General features: G+C 35.2%; 1 protein-coding gene across 3 annotated transcripts in view; it reads right to left on the bottom strand.

Moving 5' to 3' along the window:
- Window positions 1-23,657, bottom strand: part of LOC124636827 (xin actin-binding repeat-containing protein 2) — an 85,416-nt gene that overhangs the window by 31,390 nt on the left and 30,369 nt on the right. For 2 of the 3 annotated variants that reach the window (XM_047173006.1, XM_047173023.1), the window contains exons 2-3: window positions 18,228-18,291; window positions 2,655-2,740 (exon numbers count right to left, since the gene is read on the bottom strand). The gene's annotated coding sequence lies outside the window, so the exon portion shown is untranslated. The remainder of the gene's footprint in view (window positions 1-2,654; window positions 2,741-18,227; window positions 18,292-23,657) is intronic. The other variant, XM_047173015.1, reaches the window with a different exon arrangement.

The following is a 23,657-nucleotide window of genomic DNA, read 5'->3' as shown; positions in this document are numbered from 1 at the left end:
TAATTGAGAATTCGCGGTTATTCTCGTCGGTATTTAACGCAAGATTATGTACAACACGACTCTTTATAAACATTTCTTAAATACCAAAACAACGATACTTTTTAAAACACAGTAACATATTATAACCTTCTTCGCTTAACCTTTATGCCTTTAACATTTCCTGGATTCCCATTTTAGGGTTTAATTAAGACTACATTTTACCCAAAACCTTTTCCTGGACCATCTTTGAGAGAACTTACACGAAAACCATTACACTAATGAGGTAAATACACCAATAAGGTGCTCTGTGGTATCCAATAGTAGTCATTCTTTGTGCCTACCGATTCACAGGCACTTTGTTTACCCAGAAAGGGCAGGTTTATACAATGATCCGAATGTACGGAGTGCGACAATCTTACGCATCTCCTAGCATTGCCTATTGAGGTGTCGCGGCTAACGAGCAGATCCGAGATATCTAGCACAATGCAAGAAAACTAAGAAGACAAACATTTTACAATGTGTTGAAAGGAACGCGCTTTGATAAAATGCTATGAAACAGATAGAGATAAAGCGTTGGTTTCACTTGATTGTTTCAGAGGGAGGTGTAGAAAGTGAACATTTTTGCATTGATCGTTGTCTAAATACTGCAAAATTGGCCGATATGTTAAGAAGGCGATGTAGAAGAATGTCTTAACAAGCGAATAAATATTTTGAGTTTGAGTCAAATAGAAGATCATTATGAAAATTTAACCCAGTCCCTAGTAAATTAGCAATAGAAAATTAATTGGTCGTCAAAAAAGCTGAAAATTAACCCGTTATATGTGAGCGTAGATATAGGCGAGACACAATTGATTTTCTACTGTTTTATAACAAGCGACATATAAACAGTTAAAAAACAATCAGTATGTATCTGTATCTCCAACATTACTTTTGCACGTGTATCTACAGAAAAAAAAGATAGCACTTTATAGATGTAAAACTTCTTGAGATATCTTCCCCTTGTATCTAGTGCGACAGCTTGTTAAGATTCTGCTAGATACGCATTAAAGGAATAAATCTTTATGTCGGTAACCGATTGACATGTACTTAAAAGAAGTGTGCAGTATAAAAATTGTGTACTTTGTGACGTGTTTATATTTAAACGGTTTTATTTGTTATGACTTCCTAAAAAATATTTTTTCTAAATATATAAATACCTAAAATTTTGTTCATTTTATCTTTATGAATTGCTTCTCAATTTTTTTACTCAATAATTTGTAGCTTTGAGTGAACTATCGTCCTTATGCAACGCTTTTTCATTATTTGCTTACAAACAGAATTGACCTTTGATGCTTTTGGGCATAATTACATAGAATCATAGAAATTATGCATTGTAATGCAATACCGCGCAATATGCTACCGTATTTACCTACTTTTGATGTATTAAGATAAGTATGAAGATATTATGATGCAGGCCATCTGTCAATTTTAACCCCTGACGCAAAAAGAGAGGTGTTATAAGTTTGACTGATATGTGTACCAACAACATATTCATTACCGCACACTTAACAATAAATATAGACAGTTTATGTGCAATGGCGAGCTTAACCCAGAATTGTGTGTCTGTGGCATCGTACTTTTTAGATGAATGATCTTTTCGAATGCTATATTCTTTAGATAAAAGCTGGTTTAAATAGTGATGATTAAAATATAAAATTTTAACTGCTTTCACAGAAATGCTGTTTCACTATGGATACTTATGGATATGATAAATCCGCCTAAACCTAACCCTAATAAAACCTTTTAGAACCCAAGGCAGAGATACCGGAAACTATCCAGCCAGCGAACATAATTTAAATTCCCAATTGTATTTCTTATTGTAAAGCAAAAACAACAATAGAAGGAGCTAGGCCAATTGAAATAAACGCTAGACTAGGAAGGAATCCATTGTTGCTTGTGTCGATGTCACAATAAATCCTAGGGCGCGGAACATATATTTTAAATTGCACACGAGGTATTTTTGTTGCTTTTGGTTTGTATTCGAGCAAGTTATGGGACGGAAGTTGTAGGAAAAAATATGGTGTTAGAAAACTTGTATTTTTTTTTTTTTTTAATTTTGTTGTCTAAATAAGTAATGTTACTGTACTGTTACTGTTACAGCTGTTCTTAATATAATTATATTACCTACAACGTATACCAACACATATCATGTAAAAACGAAATGACGATTAGCTTTAAAAGGGCTTTATTTTATTACAGCAATGCTGGTAATTAGACAAGCAAAAACACTAAATATTTCCTCCACTAAGAGCATCGCAGAAGCTATAAAAACATAGCTTGTGTCCGTCCAATAAATCTAATAGCCGACCGATTTGTAAAAGCTGCGAATCCTCACGTAGGACTCAGCCTGACCGCATTATACTCGTAATTAAAGGAAATAGCAACATTAGCCAGATGCCTAACGATTATCCTCCATATATAGACTTAGGAAAAATGTTTGCACTTATTTTTTTAGTCTGGTTACCCCGCTGTATCGTCTGATTGAAAGCGAAGGCTTGAGGCAACGTAAGTGATGAGAAGATTCCAATGCGTTTCTTTTTTTTGTTTGATAAAATTGCTTTAAGACCCAATCGATTCAATAGATTAATTGATTACACAGAAAAGGTTGCGTAAACTTTTAACTATGTCATTCTTACCTGGCAACACTTGTCTATGCTAAAACAAGATGGTGGACGATCAGTTTTGGCGGGAACTTGTCACCCGTCACATTGTCGGCTTGTTACTGCAACAAAGACATTGATTCTTTATATTTATACAGAATGAAAGATTACAGTAATAGTCTGACAAGAAGTAAATGTAAAAGATTAAAGATTGTATTGCTTAGCTGCGATATAAAAAGGACCGGAACGTAGATATAAAATTGTATTGATATAAAAAAAATCTCCTTATTTTAGTTGCTTAGAAAAGGTGAAGGTTTCCAATAAAATTTTCAAAATATTATGCAACTGTTGGTACATATACAAGTATAGTCTGAAATAGAATACTTTCGCTATCAATGAGTTAACAATATTATTCAAAATTCACCTACTATTGAAAAAAAATACACACACACTTTTTCTATGAACATTTTAAGAATAAGAATATTTAACGTAGTATGCTTTCGATTTTTCAATGGCAAAGCTAAATATATTACACAAGACAATAGAACAAAACTATTTCCGTCAACGAATTATTTTAATTGGCGCCAAAACGTGATTCACTTTTGTTTTTTTTTTCACAGACTGTCCTCCATCTTCAATTCCTGTCATGCCAGTATCAAAACGCCCACAGCACTCAGAAAAAAGTTCGAAAACACATGTCAAACTTTTTTCTTTTTAACAAAATGTTGTTGAACATTCTCTAAGACCAGTAGGCGTTAATAAAAGTATTAATATAATCCGTATGATTTATCATTGTGCTCCTGTCATCACATCACTTTGCATACAAAGGGTAAGTTGTAACGGGGGCCAGAAGTCCCAACTGACAGCATATTGTCTGTGGTATTGTTTTGTTAACGGTTAAAACCTTTTTGCTTGCCGCTTGCTAGAAAATGTGGATTAACCTATTGCGAGTTACGATTGTTTTTTTTTACGTAACGGCATTAGATACGGTTTGTCAGATGAATTAAGTTTAGAAGCGACAAACAGGTTGTAGAAAAAAGGCGCGATTGGAAATTCAATGCGATTGCCGAAGTCGTGTAGTGAATTTTTTTTTTTTTTTAATTGTCCTTTGTGATTATAAAGGTCGTAGACATCCTTGAATCGATCACTGTGCACTATAATGACATACGGCTAGCCGCATAAAAAAAGCAATTTTAATGTTTGTCACATAAATTTATCAAACTTATACTATATTTTTTGTATATTTGACAAAATATATAATAATAGTATTTCAATGTAAAAACAATGACTTACACCGCGTATTGATCAAATCTGCGCAGACGCATTCTTTTGCGTCACCCTGACTCACGCGCAGGTGACTGAGACATTACTATTCCCTATACGCTTTGTGGACAGACGAATGACGATCCATGGAGTCACCACAGAGCTATTTGTCAATATTAATTAAGAGATGGGATTATCATTGGCATGCTTTGAGCTGTGAATTAAGACATTTCTATTTAATTGGACTGTGGCGATGTGATTGGAGAAGTACACATTTCCGCACAATAGTATATAGCACCCTACCAAAGCCACATAAGTCAGTGAAATTGTAACCATTCTCATTTTATATACAGTTAGTATTAGCTGTTTCACCCGCGTCCCGAGGAAACTCTTCCCGTATCCGTACTAAATTTAGCCTATGTTACTCGGGGATAGTCTAGCTTCACAACAGGGAAAGAATTTGTCAAATCAGTAGTTCTATCAGTAGTTTCAGAGCCTTTAACTTACAAAAAAAAGTTTCCTCTTCATTATATTAGTGTAGATTTTGTAATAATGTTCTTTTCATATAAGAACTAAACGCCAAGGTATTTAATAGTAAAACGGTACAAGACATGATCTAACAAGAAACTTCAAACAGAAGCTAAAAGCAGATCTTACAACTATTACAAGATATCATAACTGGTCCAATAAAATTCAATGCGCCGGCGCACGTCGACGACACAACGTTTTGTGCTCATGTGAACCGCCATTACGGCTTAGTACAGTTAAATTCTTGTGAAGTAATATTACGTGAACTTGCTATGACTTGTGTGTGATGGGGAATTTGATGTACTTAGCGGGGTTTCGGTGAAATTGCAGTACAAAGTCTTGAAGGTGTTCCTAGTGGGAGACCGAAAAATGTAGAGAAAAAAAAACACAAGAAATATGTTAAAGGGTTACCCGGGTTGAGGAGGTCAGACAAGCAGAAATACAGGCCCTGTAAAACACTGATAGCTCTGGTTAGGCTGGAAGCCGACTCCAACATAGTTAGGAAAAGGCAAAGCAGATGATGTAATCCAGAAGAACCTACAACGACAACGGTAAAACACATTTTTAAAACACAAACCAAAAAATCAATACTCATAATATAATAAAAAATCTTTTAACCACAAAACCCAGCTTACCAAACGAACAAACAAACAAAAAAGCCCTATTTAAAAATTCAAAAACCTCCGGCGGGTCCATCTAAATTCATGAACACGTCTCGCCATAAAGACAAAAGGGAAATATCGTCGTAAACAGTTAAGACTTCGAAATGGTCGTAAGGTCCAATACTCTATTAGCCACGGAGTGAGGAAAGGTGAGTGGAGATGCTATAATGCTGGTAGGTCAGGCGCCTCATCTAGGTCAAACAGTCTACACAGCAGATCGGTTAAAAGTGAAGTAAGGAGGCCTTCGGGTTCTTCGAGACATCTGTCAAAGATTGTTGGTATTACAAAAAATGTGCATGTCCAACGTCAGCGTATAAGAAGATCGAAGGTGCGGGATTGTTCGAAAGAGTTACTGCGGCCCTGGTACATAAAAGGCCTACGACTTTTAGTCAGGAAAAGTCTGACACTCCCTCACCGCTGCTAAACCACAGCGCGGAAGGAATCATTTGGTAATTTGGGCATCGTTAAAAAGAAGCGTATAAGAAGATGGTAACGTTCCTCGTCCCCCGCACACCCGCATTTTGGCGCGCTACGTTCTTAGGAGATTTTCCATTACGGCACCTCCGCTAGTCATTTTGTTCTCCGTGGGTCCAATACTCTATTAGCATTAAGACCACCAAGACCCTTGATGGCACTAGTATGGTTTTAAGCCATTAACTAAAACAAGAATGTGTGAACTAGAAAAGGCTTTTAATTTTGCAGCCTTTGTTAAGAGGTTTACGATTATTGACTGTTGCATCAATGGAGGTTTAATGCGCCGGCCAGTGTTCAATGAAAACTTTATTAAATAGACCTGACTCACTATATTTTGCAGTAAGGGAGGCCTATACCCTACAGTGGGACTGTAAAGAAGACTGATGATTATGGTATTTTTCACAAGCCTTTCAATGGCTTACTCACATACTTTTTCGTGATTGTAGTAGTCCTTAATCTTGAATACATAAGCATACAGGTACTAATTAGGGTACAAACTATTTCATGGACGTCCTAAATATCCACGGCCTCAAAAGCTGTGTACCAAATAACAAAATCCTAACTAAGCTAGACAAACATCGGAAGAATTTTTATCCCTCACGTTCCTCAAAACATATACCTTCTTCTTTGAAGTTGACTAAAGAGCACAATAACTTCTGCTAAACCAACCTTTTCAAGCATTGCACACAACTATTAGCCATAACTCTCCGATTGCCACTCGTCAAATCATCTAGGTATTAGCAGCGACGGCGACGCGATTTGAGGAACTGGTCGGTTTCTACGAAGTGCGTCGGTGCATACGATGTGCGCGTAACGGCGCGCAATGCAAGCTTCAAGCTGGCAAGGTTCTAAGATTTGGAAATAAGTTACACAAATTCTATAACAAAACAACAACAAATGTAGGCTGAAGGATCACCACCGTTCTCCTTACTAAAAAACACACACCTACTTCTTTGAAGTCGGGTAAAAAGTACAATAACTTCTACCTAACCTGCTAATAGTCGTCAAATCATCTATTAGCACCGTCGGCGACGCGATTTTAGGAACTGGTCGGTTACTGCGCGCGCAGTTTCTACGAAGTGCGTCGGCGCACACGATGTGCACGTGACGGCGCGCAATGCAAGCTTTGTACCTTGTGTGTTTTAGGAATTGGTGACATGTATTTTAAAACTTTCAGCAGGTTTATTGATTGATTTTGAATACCATGGATTCAAAACACATCATGTTGTGTGAATGTGTGAGGAATAATTTATTGTTGTATTTTAGGAAAATAGGCTCTATATTTTGCTTTTGTCTTACTTTATCAGGCTTATGTGGAGGATGGAATGTGTAGGTATTATTAATTCAGCTTTAGCACTGTTTTCTATTTCTTTTTCCTAGGGAAAATCGTGCTCAGCTTAAGACCTCTGTGTACTGAGGGAGACAAAATTTATTTGCAATAAAAGTAATATTTTAAATCGACAAAAAACAACGAAAAGGAGCTAAATGTTAATACGATATTTCTTTTATTTATATGTAAATGTCAAATATTTCGTTATTTTATCCGGCTTGACACCTATGCAATTAATTAAACAAAAAAAGTCTTTGACCTTAAAGAGATACCTCCAAATTATGTGGCTAGACCCGCTAGACTTGTTTTTAAGATACTTATCAAACAAAAACAATAAATGACCAGCTAGGTCCAAGACTTTTACCTGATATTGGCCATAACGTGTTCAAATTATTAACGAAAAGTTACAGATGTACTCAATAAGAAAACAATACATAGTTTACAAAATTGCTATTGCAGATACATACATACACATTGCAGATACATAAACTATTATTGAATTTTAAAAGATTTGTTTATGGAGACCCTCCTCAATACGCCGCTGCTGTGGAGACCGACGTAATAAAGATGCCCAAAAAGCTCCCTTAAGAACTTCATAATTATTTCCTTACATAAACCATTAAATGAGGAGTTCATACTCTAAAACATATTGTCTCTTCCACTCTTTTTATGCCAAGCATTTACCTCCAAGTAGTAACTTATTCGAAATCCAAACATCACCAATATCGCCTTACACGTACAGCTGCGTCAGCGCAGTTTATATCCTCACCTACTTGACATGCGCCTCACGGTGTACCACGGCCGTGGAGCCAAGTAAACAACTGACATCTTAGAATACTTCACCAACAGGACCCACCATGAACAGAAGTATAAAAAAGTCTGCCAATGAAAATGGGAAAATGCCTGATATCTAAATTAGATCCAAATTCACCCACAACATAAACGCCAGTTTTCTTAAAACAAGTGTTAATAGTGATTTTTCACGAACAAGTTGCAAAGTAAACAGTTGTTTTAAGAAATCGAACGTTTATGTTGTCGATGAACTAGCCTTTTATACATTTTCGATCACATCGTTACGCACGCACACGACAAAATGGTCAAACATATAGACATCACATAGACTTGACGCACGAAATATGTGCATATGAGTAATTCTTATGTGCTTAGGACTGCTCTTGTACTTTTGGGCAAAGGAGGCGTGTCCAGCTAGTTACTTTCTCTAAGACTGAGATACAATTTTGTATCTCGTTCACACAATGAAGGTTTGTTACATTTACGACCTTTTAAGAGGCGCTCGTAAAGGCAGTTCATAAAGTCAAGGCGTGAATGGTAGCAAGTAGCTCTTTTAGTAGTTCTAAAGCAAGTAAAAAGGGTATTGACACTCTCTGTTGTTTGTATGTTTTATTCAGTTTTTTTCTTTTCTTTTCTGAAGTTGGACATTTGATGCATCATGCATACCTGAGTAGCAAATAATTTTACATTTTACCTATCTTGAAGTCAATAAATAATTAATTGATTAGTTACTTTTATGCCAGTCTAACCTGGAGATAGGTTTGCCCGGCTAACTGGGTTGAGGAAGTCAGATAGTCGCTTCTTGTAAAGCACTGGTATTCAGCTGCATCCGGTAAGACTGGAATTGGACCCCAACCCAACATAGTCGGGAGAAAAGCTACGCAGATGATGATGAAGGGATAAAGTTATAAATACGAGATATTCTAGCAATTTTTTGGGGACACCATTACATAGCCAGACGAAAAGAATCCACATTCTATTTCTGTTTAAATCTACCTCTAAACTAAACACCATCAAAATTCTACCTCTAAAATTATACCACTTATAAAAGCGTAACACAGAGACACTAAACAAACTTAAAATACAAACTCAAGTAAAACCTCTACAAAGCAAAAATATAAATAAAGATGATTATTAAAATCCACATTACCAAGGTCAGACTCGAACCCACGGACCGTGCAAACACATCCTCGGCGGAAACTGACTCACGTCATGACGTCAGCTGAACCAAGAATTGTTTTAATACTATTTTAAGAGAATTGATAGGTAAAAAAGTAATTATGGGTGTTCAGAATTATTTAATTATATTGGACAGATATGGATGGAATAATGATTTAAGTAGGGATAGAAGATTATTTAATTGTGTCTGAGTAAGTGCTATGTGATATATAAAAGTATTTTTAGCGACGATCAAAAAACATAAGCAACTTTTCGTGGTGTTCAGTCAAGTAAAATCATGAATTGCTAAAAGACTGATATCAAGCCACCCTTTTACATAGATAAATGCGAAACTAACACTGTTTGACTGTCCCGCTTTCACGCCAAAACTATTTAAATGTAAATTACGAGTACATTTGGTAAATACACAGATAGGCTAGACCTTGGTAAAAGGACATAGCTAGTTTTTATCTGACGGAACAGATAGTTTCATAATAAATTGAATGATTATCAGAGTAACAAATATTAATGTCATTACATAGATAGAAGCAAAGAATATCTTTTGTTTAATCAAACATGACGTAAGGAAACATTCCATACACAACACAAGAGAGAAAACTAATTACTACGATAATGACAGTAAAATAATTGCAACTCCATAATATTATAATTACAATTCAATAATGCTACTGATTATTACATTGTAATCAACTCTTGCGCAAGTCAAGTGGCCTTGTAGCCTTACAATGTCAGTGGACAGATTAAACATTCTAATGTTACTAATACCCTTATTCTTTTAGATAGGAAATCATCTAATGCCCTTCATAAATTGGGTACAGCGGAGAGGGAGTGTCAGACTCTTACCGACTAAAACCCATCATGTTCCTTCTTAAGCCCTTTATGTACCAGGGCCGCGGTAACTGTTTCGAACAATCCCGTAGCCCCAGTAGATACTGATAGTCCAGGATACTGGAATCTATGTAGTCTTCGACTAAGAAATAAAGAAATAACTCTCTTGAAATGGTAACGTAGCTGAAATCAGCAACTCTTAACCCTTAAGCATTCAAGAATCCATAAAGAAATAAATAAATAATGTCCTTCCTTGAGGAAATGACGACCATCCAAAATGGTTTTGGGATATTCCGTCGAGCTACTCACTCATTTCTGAGAAATGTATATATTTGATGCCATATCCAAACTTCCTTTACATAATTGCTTATCTAATAGCCAATATTGTGCAGGAGTAAACTGTTCGTACTGCCTTGTTTTGCCCTAATGATTTCAGAAATAACATGATGACTAACATAGTTCAGAAGAAAAACGGACTCCAGAAAATAAGCCATGAGGATCGATAGGGTATAGCCTGACAACCAGTCCTGCCAAAGGTGGTCCAAGTGACTGGATTGAGAAAATCATTCGCTAGTTATAAAACACTGGTATTTATTTATTTATTTTTATTACACAGCTGCATTTAGTTAAGACTGAAAGCTGACCCGAACATACTTGGGAAAAGTGTAGGCAGATGATGTTGTTAAGTAAATACGTGAAATAAAAACCACGGAGTAAGGAAACAAGTTTGGAGATGCCATAATACAAGAGATGTTTCCTTAGCGCTATCTCCACTAATCATTTTATTCTCCATTAATAAAACCAAAGAAAACCTATTATTTCTCCCATTCCACTAATTATGATACCACTAAAACATACACCTCGCATGTTAGGTGCTCGGCCTTACAGCAACCTTCGCACCGAGTGCGCCGGCGCAGCGTGGGTGACGTTGTAGCAACTATCCGAATATCACTGCCATTGATTGGAATTTCATGACATTATAGCACGCCTTTGTTTGACTATTGCCTGGGGTATTGAGAAATCAAATAGTTATTTTAAGTACGTTGTTATAGATAAAATCTTACTTGATTTTGAAGACTAAGCTATATTTAAGTAATCAATAAACCAGAGTAAAATACCATATACATCAAATGCAATCTGACACAGGAAAGCTACCAGATTTAGAATCATGTATCAAGGTTTACTTTGTATTTACCGATAAGTTTTTTTTTTACTTTGATAACAATGCTGTGATCAACAAATTGCATAGACACCCTGCACACCTTGAATCCTGAATGACAAGCAATCCTACACTTTAATAAATATTTATACGTGCTTTGTGTAGGCATATGGAAACAAAGACACTACACATACTATAGTATATCTATCTTTACTAACATAACAAAGACAAAACATTAGGTTTGTTTGTTTGTACACTCAAGGGTCCAACATTCTTTCATATTGGAAAGCTACATACTACCCGAGTAACTTAAGGCTATACAAGCTGTTGATTTGCATCCGTGCCATATTCAAGGAGGTAATTATGCTAATGATTCTCGACCCAAATCAATAAAAAAATTGGTACGTAATTTTTTTTCTTTAATTTTTTTTCGGAATTCCGTAAATGTCATCTAGCCTTATTTAAACTTGACGCGTATGTTACTGGCGTTAAAACCGTGCTGCACCCTCACACAAACGCAAACACAAAGCATACGCAACGATCACTCATAAATTTCATTCATAAAATTGGATTACTTCGGAAATACCACGACATTACAATGACAAAAAAAAGCAGTGCATATTAGTTATTTACCATCTACTGTAATTCCAATCGATTATTTACGTATTGTATGACCTCCTCCTGAACTATGGCACAAATGCAAATCAACACCTTGTATTTTATCCCGATAACGGTTAAGTTACCACAGGACGCGTATTGGAAAATAGCTAGTATCTACATATAACACAAACCTCATTAAACAGTTATAATTAAACAATAATTATATCTACATAATGCATCTCCACTTTCAATGAAACTGAGGTTATCAACAACACCTAGGCAGCGAAGGTAACGTTCTAGGTAATAACGTTATTTAATAGCTACGTTATATAAATACGCATGTGCAATAACGTATGATATGTATTTACATAATGATGAAATATTTTTTATTATATATTAAATACATCATTCATTTATAATTTAGACTGCGAATAAATTATGCTTTTTAAGTCATACTTATAGGATTTTTTCGATATCTGTACTAATTTTATAAAGCTGAAGACTTTGTTTGTTTGCTTTCTTGCTTGAACGCGCTAATCTCAGGAACTACCAGTCCGATTTGAAAAAAAAATGCTTTCAGTGTCCGATGGACCATTTATGGATGAAAGAGAAGTTGCCACTGTTCGCGGATGAAAACGCTCTCAAAAGCTAATAGTAGAATAAAAAGCATACTTTCAACAATTATACTCTTCTTTAAATTCAATAAACATTTAGTAACAATTGACCTTGACCTTCAAAAAAAACGCGAAAAGCAAAAGTCCTTAAAAGTCATCTCAAGTTATTTCCTCAAAGAAATGCCAGACGTACTTATCAAATAGTACATACAAAAGACATAAACGAGCAAGCATGCGCAAGCGCACATTACCATTCGTTTCGTACGAACTCGCGTGTGAACAAAATTATGGTTTACCGGTATTTTTTATACTCTTCCGTTCATACGAAGTTGGGTCTACCAACGGATCGAAGGCAAATATTGATTCTGACCGGTTGAGAAATACACAAAAAACCGTCAAGTACGATTTGTTTTAGGTGTACTGGGTTCCGTAGAAAAAAGCCTTGAAGAAATTATTTAGTATTGTAGTGTACATATCCTTGAAGAATATATTTTTTTGGAAACAATGTATGAGCCATTGTACATTGAATGACATATGTATGAGACATATAAAGAATCAGTGATTCACTATGTGACACGTTTTGGTACTGTTACTGCTATGAATCACTTCTTACAAGAATAATATGTGACTAGATAGATAAGTTCGTATTCCGTACCTCAAAAAAAACTCAAAAAAACATGGCTATACTTGTATTTACATATCTATGCTTTTATACCTTAATAAAATGGTGGCTAGTTTTTAAGCTTCTTAAAAAGAGTGTCCGTGGAGTTTCTTGCCGGCTCTTCTCCATGAGACCAACTTTTTGGAACCGTGCAAATACTGTGACATTTCATAGGAGCCTGCAAAGGCCTATTTGAAATAAAATCATCAGACTTTTGACTTTGAAACTAAAAATCTTTTGAGTTTATTTTAATTATCCTGACACATGTGACTTATAACTTTTTTGACTTTAAGAAAAAAATCTTTTGAATTGATATTAATTATGACAGTTCTTTTGAAATAATATTATTTTTTATTCGATTTTCATATACGGAACTCCAAAACTAGTCACTATAAGATAATAGGTGCAACAAACTTTGGTTCGCTCGCTAATTGTTTGTACTCTGCGTCCGCTAGTCCGAGATATGGCTTTTATGGCTTCGATAGTAGAACAAAAAATAAATATTATATGTATTATTGGTAATGATAGAGAAGTCATGGAGATTACTTACTTAGTTTTTTATTCTTACTATTCATCTGCTATTAGCAATACAGGTTTCTTTGTTTGCATTATGGTAGGTTTGATTATTTGTATTTGAATTGTATAAATTAATTTAAAGTCACTCGTAAAAAGATTTTGACTCTTGTGGCCTGATTGACTTTATTTGCCTTTGCCTCGTCAAAAATATAGAAAAGGTACGATAACTTCCTAAAAAATAATTATTACCTACGTACAATTTTCAATCATTATGTTTTTAATTACAATTTCATTAACTTTAGCGAGCCAGTTGATAATCAAGTTCAATTCACAGCAAATACCCATCAATTTAGACTTATATACTAATCCCCCAGCTGCAATCCAGTTCAATATTACCAAGTCTAGCATAAACACATACCTACACTTCTAGTATGCAAATGTATATAAAACCAGTACGAATGCTAATTTGTTGGGCATCATGCGCGGACGCAGCGACGTTATGTAAATCTGTGTTAGCGGAACTGAGGTGAGGCAATGTGTGTGTTATGTCATTATAGTGGACGAAGTTCAAAGAAGAGGCTTGTAACGTATGTAAGTTTACATATGTGGAGTGTTCAAGTAGTTCGGAATGGCTGCTTTAATGTATGTAATAAAGTGTTTGATAGTTCTGTATTCAGGAGTAGGAACTAATAGATATTGAGACATAATGAAAATGATGGAACACCTAAACTAACTGTCAGTACTCAATACTTTATTGCATTGTCATTGCATCTTTATTGTCTTGAAATGGAAGGTCGAAAAAAAGAGGGGAAGGGGTCGTCTAAAGTATAACCTATATCATGCCTATATCAGTCAAATTAAAGAGAAGGTGAAGGTTGTGACATCTACGGATGTTCAAGAATTATAAATATGAGCCGAGGTAAAATATGATAAGGAATTTAAAAAGCTTCGTAAAATAACTGCAAAATATGAGTTGACACAGCCTTTAAATACAGCCTCCCCTCATCAGTGAAATGACAGCAAAAATCACGCCTCACAACACCCCGATTCTCGCGTGTATCTATCAGAATTATTATTCCCAATTACATGTCACATGGGGTTTTAAAAACACATCATCATCTCCCAAACCTTTTTCCCGACTATGTTGGGGTCAGCTTCCAGTCTAACCGGATGAAACCCCTTGGTAAGACTGGTTGTCAGACTTACTGGCTTCTGACTACCCGTATGAGTACCAAAGATGTTCAAATGACAGCCGGGACCTACCGTTTATGGTGCTGAAACAAGTCAGCCCACATACAGCCTAATTTAAACAGCCTTCCCCTCATTAGTAAAATGACAGCAAAAATCACACACGTAAAATGACCCTCGCGTGTCCCTATCACAATAATTGTTCCCAATTACAATGTCACAGGGAAAAACAAGGCTTTAAACACATGTTATCCCTTTAATATATAAGCACCGCTCACACTTGGCTTTTGACAGCGAATATTTTTAAAAAAAGTATGATGTGCAGTGATAATTATAGCCTGAAGCAGTCACGGAGTACGTGGAGTTAAGATACTGGGAAAGGGAGGAACAGAAGCTCCATATACCTCTAGATTCCTGGATTACATCAATACATGGACTCCTGTAATTTTTCAATAGGTCATGAGCCTTTTTACTGTCCCACTACTGGGCATAGGCCTGTTTTTATACAGAGAGACAGAGAATGCTGAAGGTGGATTGGGGTTTTCTGACTTTACAGTCCAGTTTTCCTAGAGATGTTTTCCTGCACCTTTAGTCAGTCATAGGTGAACAAGATTTACTTAGAAACCACTAAACATAGAACGTAATGTCCGCATCATAGATAGGCAATAAACAATATTTCATTCAAGACACGTCAATGGCCATAACCTTTTGTCATAAGGTCTAGGTCAACTTTCCGATTATTATGGATCCTATAGCATTAATTGTTAAGGAAACCGAACCATTTAAAATATCACAATATAAAGCCAGTTCCTAGAGATACCATTCTTTTTATAGATGGGCTATTAGATACAGCTTACATAAAATAACTTTGCTTATCCGAAGTCATTTGACATGTGCAGTACTATTTAATATAACCACGGACCTTCTGACCTCCACCACACACTGGTATAACAATAAAATGTAATTTTATAATCAAGTGCGACGTGCAAGTGTGAAGTAACTGTAATTACTGACCTACATGCGTTTCGCGAGCGTTTTGTTTGCGGTTCGCGTGCGTTTTAATGTTGTTCATGGCTAGACCTGTCACTGGACTACGATCTTTATGCTAGTGAGCTTAATAATGCAGTTTAAGAGTATCCTCAGACCGTAGACTAAACAGTCGGCCGATAGTTGACCCGATGGTTGGCAAAAATATTTTTTTTACATCTATATTTACAAAAAACAAGAAACTAATAAAAGGGAGTCGAAAAATCTGTCCTAAAAAAATTTTGATTCCAATCAAAGTTCTCATTCAGTCTGATACCGGCTAAATACCTGATATTTGTTATGTGCGTACTGCCATTCATCTTCATACTGATTACTGAGCCCAAACAAACTATCGGCCGACTAAAAGTTTGCAGTGTGTTGGTACTGTAAATGGTACTAATAATAGGCTGGTATTACAAGCAATCTTTGTGCCTCTGTTGAAAGAGCTGATGGTAATTTACTGTGACTTTGGTATTTAAATTGCTGGGTTTATACAAGATTCTTAGATAAATAAGTAAGAATATTAAAGGTATTGGAAAGAAAACATACTCGCTCTTTATATAAGCTGATTGGTCCAGTAGTTACTTTTTAAAAGTTTTATCATGGTTCAAATATGCATACACATTTTTTAATCATCATCTGGCTAGCCTTTTCGCAACAATGCTCAAGAGTCTTACTGGATGTACCAGTATTTGACAAAGAGCGACTGCGTATCTGACCTCCTCTACCTGGTTTTCCGGGCAACCCAATACCACTTGTTTGTAAGACTTATACTGGCTTCTACTGGCCCTAACGACTGCCTAATATTTATCATTGTTCAAATGACAGCCGCATTAAAGAAACGGATGACTTTTGTTTTATATTTTGTGAGTAGTTCTCTTTTTTATATTATAGCTTAAATCATTTGCACCCATTACCAAACTAACCTCTGATTCCAATTTATATGCAAATGTCACACCTACACTGATTTCATATTTGGATTAATTGCTGTATTTCTCAATTTATAATTGAACGTTTAGCGACATTTTCACCTTTTAGGTCGATGACATTATAAGATGATTATACAGCATTTATTATTATTAAATAATAATATTTGTTATACAAAACGTGCACAAATTATACACAAATATATATTTCTGCTATTCATAGTGTATAATCATGATTGTTTATTTATTCTTGACTTAATTGAATTGTTTCTATGAGTCAGTGTTCAGTTATATTAATGCATGTGCAATGTCCTTTGTGTTCTATGCAACCAATGCAATGTAAAGCCAGAATAGAGTTCTAATAATTATTTATTCTACAGAGAAAAAAAAGTTTTTTGATATTACGTGAAAGAAGCTTTGCAATAAGATTTTTTTCGTAATCCAGAGCATTTAAATACTACTAACCAGCTACACTCTTGCCTAGTAACATAGGCTATATTTTATCCCGGTAGTAGCTCCCACGGAACGGGCGAAACCGCGGGCAAACGGCTATAATATCATAAACGTGAATCCCTAAATCGCCATAGACAAAAGACTTTCTCTGCGAATGCTCCTGTAAAGAAACCGCAGACCACATCAACTTCAATACACACAGATATAAAAATAAAACACCCATTTTTTGCCACATGACTTACATATTTTTACATTATTAAAATACTTACAATTTTTGCACTATTAAATCTAGAGATGAACAAAAACTGACTTTTAACGCGCGCACAAGAATTGCATGTGATTATATAGTTTTTACCCGCGGTCCGGCACGCTTCGACATTTGCAGAAAAAAATGTTTTAAAAGGACTCTTGGCTATGGAAATATTGTAAGAATTCTTATATGTGAACGCGACTGCCATTGCATATCTTCACGCGTTTGAAAATGGAACGAAAGTTATTCAAGATGTCGATAATTTGAAACTGTTGTGTAGTTTTTATTTTTAAATATAGTAAATGTGCAAATGTTTTTTTAGAATTGTAAGAGGTAAGTAATGTGGATTAATGAAATACGAACGAAATACAAAGTATGACCAATAGGTTCAGAAAGACAGGGGTTCCTCGAGACCGAGAAATCCCTTTCATTCAACCTGTAGATATTTTTGTAATGCCACAAAACAATTCTGACATATAGAACTGCCATAGATAATAATATCGGGCATCCAAGTCGTAAAAATAACAAAAGCGACAATCGGAAAAATATAAAGATTGCAAAATTACAGCTGCGCTCGCGCCATAAATCTCTATCCATAGACAAGCAACATGGCCGCTTATTCTATATTGTCTCTGGTCCACATGAATTCGTTTTATTCGCTTATTAACAAGGTTATTTTTAAGGTTGATTTGGACTTTAGAGTTATTAAAATAAAGCTTATATTTGTGGGGGTTTTAAGGCCTAATAAATTTGTTGGGTAAAGTGCATAGCGATGACAATCTCTGCCGAGATACCCCGCGGTTTTATTGGACGCAATAGAGAAGCAAAAATATGTTTATCAGTTAAATATTTATTTGTATTGCTTCAGGTACTTTATAATGTTTATTTTATGATTTTATGCAATATTTGCTTTCGCTATCTCTGCACAGGCTATAAAAGTTTGAGTTACGTTTTTGTAAATGTAATATTTTTGATGCAGATACACTCTGGTGCGGATTACAATAACAGTATGTTATGAGATAAAAAATACACAGGTCAGGTACGAAACTATACTTGACACATTTACTTTATGTAAATCAAAATCTCGCTAGTCATCAAAATAAATATATTTTAATAGAAACACATGCTATAATACTGTTCATAATAAACCTCATTATTACCCCGTTATTCGACGTCAGCTAGACCCTGGTTGAGGGCGGCATTTAAGACGCGCGTTCGATTTATCTGAAAAAATAAAAATAAGAACTTGACTATGAATTAAACGTGTACTAAATATTTCATAGTTCGTAATTTTTTGAACATGTGAACTTTGCTTAAACGGTCGAAATCTTTTCTTTGACATTGCAATGACACAGAAATTACTTATTTAAGCTCAAATATGACATCATTGTCTTATAGGTATTAGTAATATTCTCAGTATAATCGCAATTTATTGAATTGACCTTTGGGTTTCAACCGTTATTGAAAAAATATAGGTATCAAATTTCTTCAAGAATATAACTGTAGGTACCTACGTAGATATCTTATGCATTTTGTGAAACTATTAACAATTCTGGGTGGGCCACGAAAACAATATAACAATACGATGGTCCACGAAAGTTAAAAGTCTCCTTAAATCCGTGAAAAAGTGCATGCGGCGTAAAGTAAGCATAAACTAAAATGTAAGTATACCTTTTAAGAATAGGGTCACCACATGTTATACGTTTGCCGGACTTAGGTAACACCTTATGTGTTGTTTAAAATGTCAGTAGTGACCCAGTTAACCATACCATTTGAGAAGATATTTATTGTATTAAGTTTTTTTTTAATTATATGAACCGAAGGTTTTTACTTAAATATACCTATATAAGAGCTCATTTAAATGTTATCAAGAACATAAATCTGCCCAGTATTTTCCCAACTATGTTGGGGTTCGACGAATGACTTCCAGTCTAATCGGATGCAGCTGAGTACCACTGTTTTACAAGGAACAACTGCCTATCTGACCTCCTCAACCTAATTTCCCGGGTAATGTCATCAAGAACATATTTTATATATGAATATGCAGCAGTATTAGTCTATTATGTAGGCAGTTTTTTCCTCAAGACCACACGCCGTTCAAGGCTTAAAAGACTCAGACGCCTAATTACACATCCCCAAAAAATTCCAAACATGGGAACCCTACCCATTGTTAACTTAAAAACCAAACTTTTTGTAGGACATACGTTTCCCAGACGCCCGTAGGACCTGCCAATGTGACTCCTTTGACATTAGCAGCCGGTTTCAAGAGCAAACAGCGAGGATTGGGCCCTACCTGCACCCTAAACATGGAGAACAAAATTACTTGCGGAGGTGCCATAACGGAAAATCGCCTAAGAAAGTAGCGCGCCAAAATGCGGGCTCTGGAGGAACGTTATTGTTTTCGCTCTTATACGCCTTCCTTGGACCCGACCAATGACAGATGTCTCAAAGAATCTGAAAACCTCTCGTTAGTTCACTCGTGTCTTAACGTTTTGGTCATGCCCACCGTACGAATTTGACCTAGAAGAAGGCGCTTGACCTACCTGCATTATAACATCTCCGCTCATCTTTCCTTACTCCGTAACCCTAACACAGGACTCCACGAAAAAAGACCAAAGAAAAGCATCCACTGCGCTTTTTGCAACGTAAAAGATGGAGGATACGAGGTAAAACAGCAATGGAATGCAAAAATATATTTTTGTTTTTATCCTCAATCCATCATAAGAAGGTTTATGCTAATGATTAAAAGCTTTGAAATTGAAAGTGACCGAGTGGCCTTGAACATGTCTTTCTTTGTTTTTTCTTTAACAAATAACAATGTTTTGGATGTGTTCAGATGTGGTTTTCTTGTTTTGAAAGTATGGTTTCGTATTGGCAATTATTCTTTTAAAGATGTTACTTCAGAATTTCTGTTTACTGTGTTTTTTTCCATATACGACATTTATTTGGAAATGAGGAGAATACCTATGTATAGAGATTTTTTCCTAAAATAATTTTAAATCTAGAAGAAAAAGTAAAAAAAAAGTACAGTAAGTTATCAGTCCATTTTCTGTTCCCAAACAATAAAATACTTTACTGCAAGTCCCCATAAAAAACTTTTGGAAAAATAAAACCTAAAGATAAAATTGTGTCCAAAAGGACCAATCTCTTGACCAGTATCGATGACATCATGGCTATATTACTTTAGCGTATTATAATCAGCTCGATACTAAGGGGATTTAGAAATGACATCATGAGTCAAGGACCTTGGCACCAAAGGACCATTGGAAAAGCAATGATAAGGTATATTTAATTGCTTGTATTGCAATCATAATTTATGGGTTATGTGATTTAATCAATCTTGGTAATGTCAAGAGAAAATGGAGTATAGGTTTACCTTGTGATGGATTTCTATAATCTTAAATTAGAGATTGAATGTTAACTTAGTTCTAAGTAAATTACTAACCCTTTTCCCGTAGGTAGTTTCACCAGCGTTCCGTACAAACCTTTAGGTTACATAAAAACGAACAAATAAAAAATGTTTCCTCTTTATTGCGTAGTTAAAGATTTAAAAAATAAATCAATACAATAAAATACCACTGAAACATTTTAACAGTCATTCTTTCTGCACCAATATTTTTTTCCGTTGCGTCTTAGTTCATATTAATTTCTGTGTGTAAGTTACGATATACCTACTCGAAGCTCACATAAACTTAAAGACTTATCGCATGAGTCTATAAAATTACAGTTAGTTACTATACTATATCACTTCTCCATCGACGGTCCTAGATCTCACAGCATACAACCCAGCAATTGAGCTTTTTCCAACAAAAATTAGGTCCACTTCTACGGCTAAAAGCAGCTAAAAACGTTCAAATACCTCATGATTCCGCGTTCCGTTTGCGCCTACGCATCCCTGACTAATAGAGATTGGTTCTGAACATGGAAGAACAAGTACTATATAAGGCTAAGCGTTATTATGTCAAGCCGTTTTAGCGATATCAGAAGAAATGTCAGGATTGCTCCATCATGAGAAACTGGCTATTGAAGGCGATACATATGGTGGCTATTATTTCTCAGTTTTTAATGGACACATTGGTGATGCGTTTTTGTTTTTTTTTTTTGGTGTTGTCATTTGTTAGGATAAGTCTTGAGACGGACATTGCATGTGGGCTGTATGTGGTCCCGGCTGTCATTTGAATATATTTGGCAGTCGTTACGGGTACTCAGAAGCCAGTAAGTCTGACAACCAGACTTAAATCGGGGTATTGGGTTGCCCGGGTAATTGGGTTGAGCAGGTCAGATAGGCAGTCGCTAGTTGTAAAGCACTGATACTCAGCTGCATCCAGTTAGACTGGAAGCCAACCCCAAAATGGTTGGGAAAAGGCTGGGCAATTGATGACATGGGTTCAATAAATGATGTACCTAAAATATTTTTACCACAGGCTTTATCTCACAAAGTGGTCCAAAAAAAAAACAAAAATATTTAAAAGCCCCATTAATACTTGTATCCATATCTTGAACAAGCTATTACAGTCGAAAATATCTCAATTACTCGGCTGTATTACCAAAGTTACTTGGCCGCCATGCTTGTTTGTTATGCAAATTACCACAAATACTGGAGTGGGCGAAACTTGCCAAACCGATTCCTCGAAACTTGACTTAAACAGTCACTTTTTATATAAGAGCGAATAAGGTTTTATGCACCTATATATGGAACTATGATTGCCTAAGTTCAGGTTAAGTTCTGAGTAACGTAAACTAATATACTTGATACATTTTTTTTTTGTTTAAAGCCATACTATATTTTATCTGGTCATGAGAAGAACTTCTGCTGGAACGTGGGTTAAACAGCGAGCGTTTTTCAAAATAGCCAGATTACTACAGACAAATAAATACATAGACCAACTAAAACTCTGTATGCCTTTTATAATTTCGTGAGTCTCTGTTACCGAAACATTGACTATTAAAAAGTTTTTTGATAGCTTCCAACAGATATTAAAAAATCATAATGTACTATGAATTTCATGTCAATTTCAAAACAGTAAAGAGAGGAGTAAAAAATCAATTTGAATGTATTTTTACTTCGGTGCACATGTCAAAATAAGCATCTTCAATAGCTATCTTGTCATCAGTTAAATGAATCTGAAATGTATGTTGTTTGATACCTATTTATTTATTTAAGCTGTCTAGCTAAAGAAAATACTGTTCTTTTTTCTGTTCCTGTTGTTATTGTTTTTAATTTTAAAATTGCCGTAGGGAGTCAGCATTTGACACATTTCCCAACTATTTTGGAGTCGAATACCATGTTTTTACTGGCGGCACTAAAATTAAGAAACTAGAACTAATACTACCAACCATCATTAGAAAATATCGACTGCAAGCAAGCAATACCTCCTATTTGACATTTTTGTTTCAAAAAACTTGTATCTACCAAAAAGGTTTAAGGTAGCTTAAGATTCAAAATAAAAACAAAAAACTTTATTAATCAATACTATGCGTAAATAAAGAAAACTTGGATTTTCAGTATCTCATTATACCTTCCTCGGAATAAGGATTTTATTAAGTTTTATTGTTCCCCTTTAAAATCCACCCGGAGTCAGATAGGAGGTATTGCTTGCTTGCAGTCGATATATAGGTGATATGCAAATTCCCATTCATCCGATCCGATCGCAGCCATACAATACAATCGTACTCGTATCGTGAAGTCAAAACAACTGAATAACTGTATGTACGTCAACGGTGCAGCACTGCCTGCCCTGGTATCAGACACGCCGTAATAATATGTAATTGAACGCCTTACTTAGGGCTTGGCGCGAAGCCCTTGAGAAAACTTTACGTGACGGTATTTTGACGATTGTGGAGGATATTAAATGAATGAAAGATTCATTTTGGTATTGATTAATAACATTACGAAAAGTATTTTTTTTATATTTACTTAATATTAAAAAAAAATAGAAAACAAATATAAGCATTACGGAGTCAGTTTGGTCCTTTAAGTAAATAGGTGAGGTTGCGAAGGACCAAGTTGACTAACATGTGGAATGATCAGTGATTTTTTTATCGTTCATCAGCTATGAACGATAAACTGAAAGTTATATAGGTTAAACAAAAATTACTCATAAATAGTGTATTTGAACTACTTACTGCTCTTGATTAAAGATAAAGACGCAGGTTAAAAAGAAGTACATATGTAAAGATCAATGCAATCTACTATTTAATTTTCTTATTTTACTAACTGTCAACAATAACTTAGCTAATAAAACGAATAATGTATTGTAATTTACTATCACAATGCGTCACAGAGGTACATGTAGTTTTAAAAAACATTAACTGTTGTTCCTCAGCTTCAGCCGATATATCATACAAAGATAACCAATGGCCAATACTTAAATCTTTAATTAAAACCCGTAATTAATCGACATACAAAGAAATTAAACACATTAATAATGTTACAGGTCTATTAGGTATATATAAATAAATATCACTTGTGGTACCGTTGGGTCGTTTGTCATTCATTAAGAATGTTATGTCAGTATTTTCATCCTTGCGGGTTTTCCGAACTACATCGCTCGGCTCGTATGGACAATATAGCTCAGAAAACCGACCGG

Source organism: Helicoverpa zea, chromosome 2 (assembly GCF_022581195.2).
Source record: "Helicoverpa zea isolate HzStark_Cry1AcR chromosome 2, ilHelZeax1.1, whole genome shotgun sequence".
NCBI lineage: Eukaryota > Metazoa > Arthropoda > Insecta > Lepidoptera > Noctuidae > Helicoverpa > Helicoverpa zea.
Note: the sequence above shows the minus strand (reverse complement) of the source record. Positions and strands in the feature narration are given on the sequence as shown.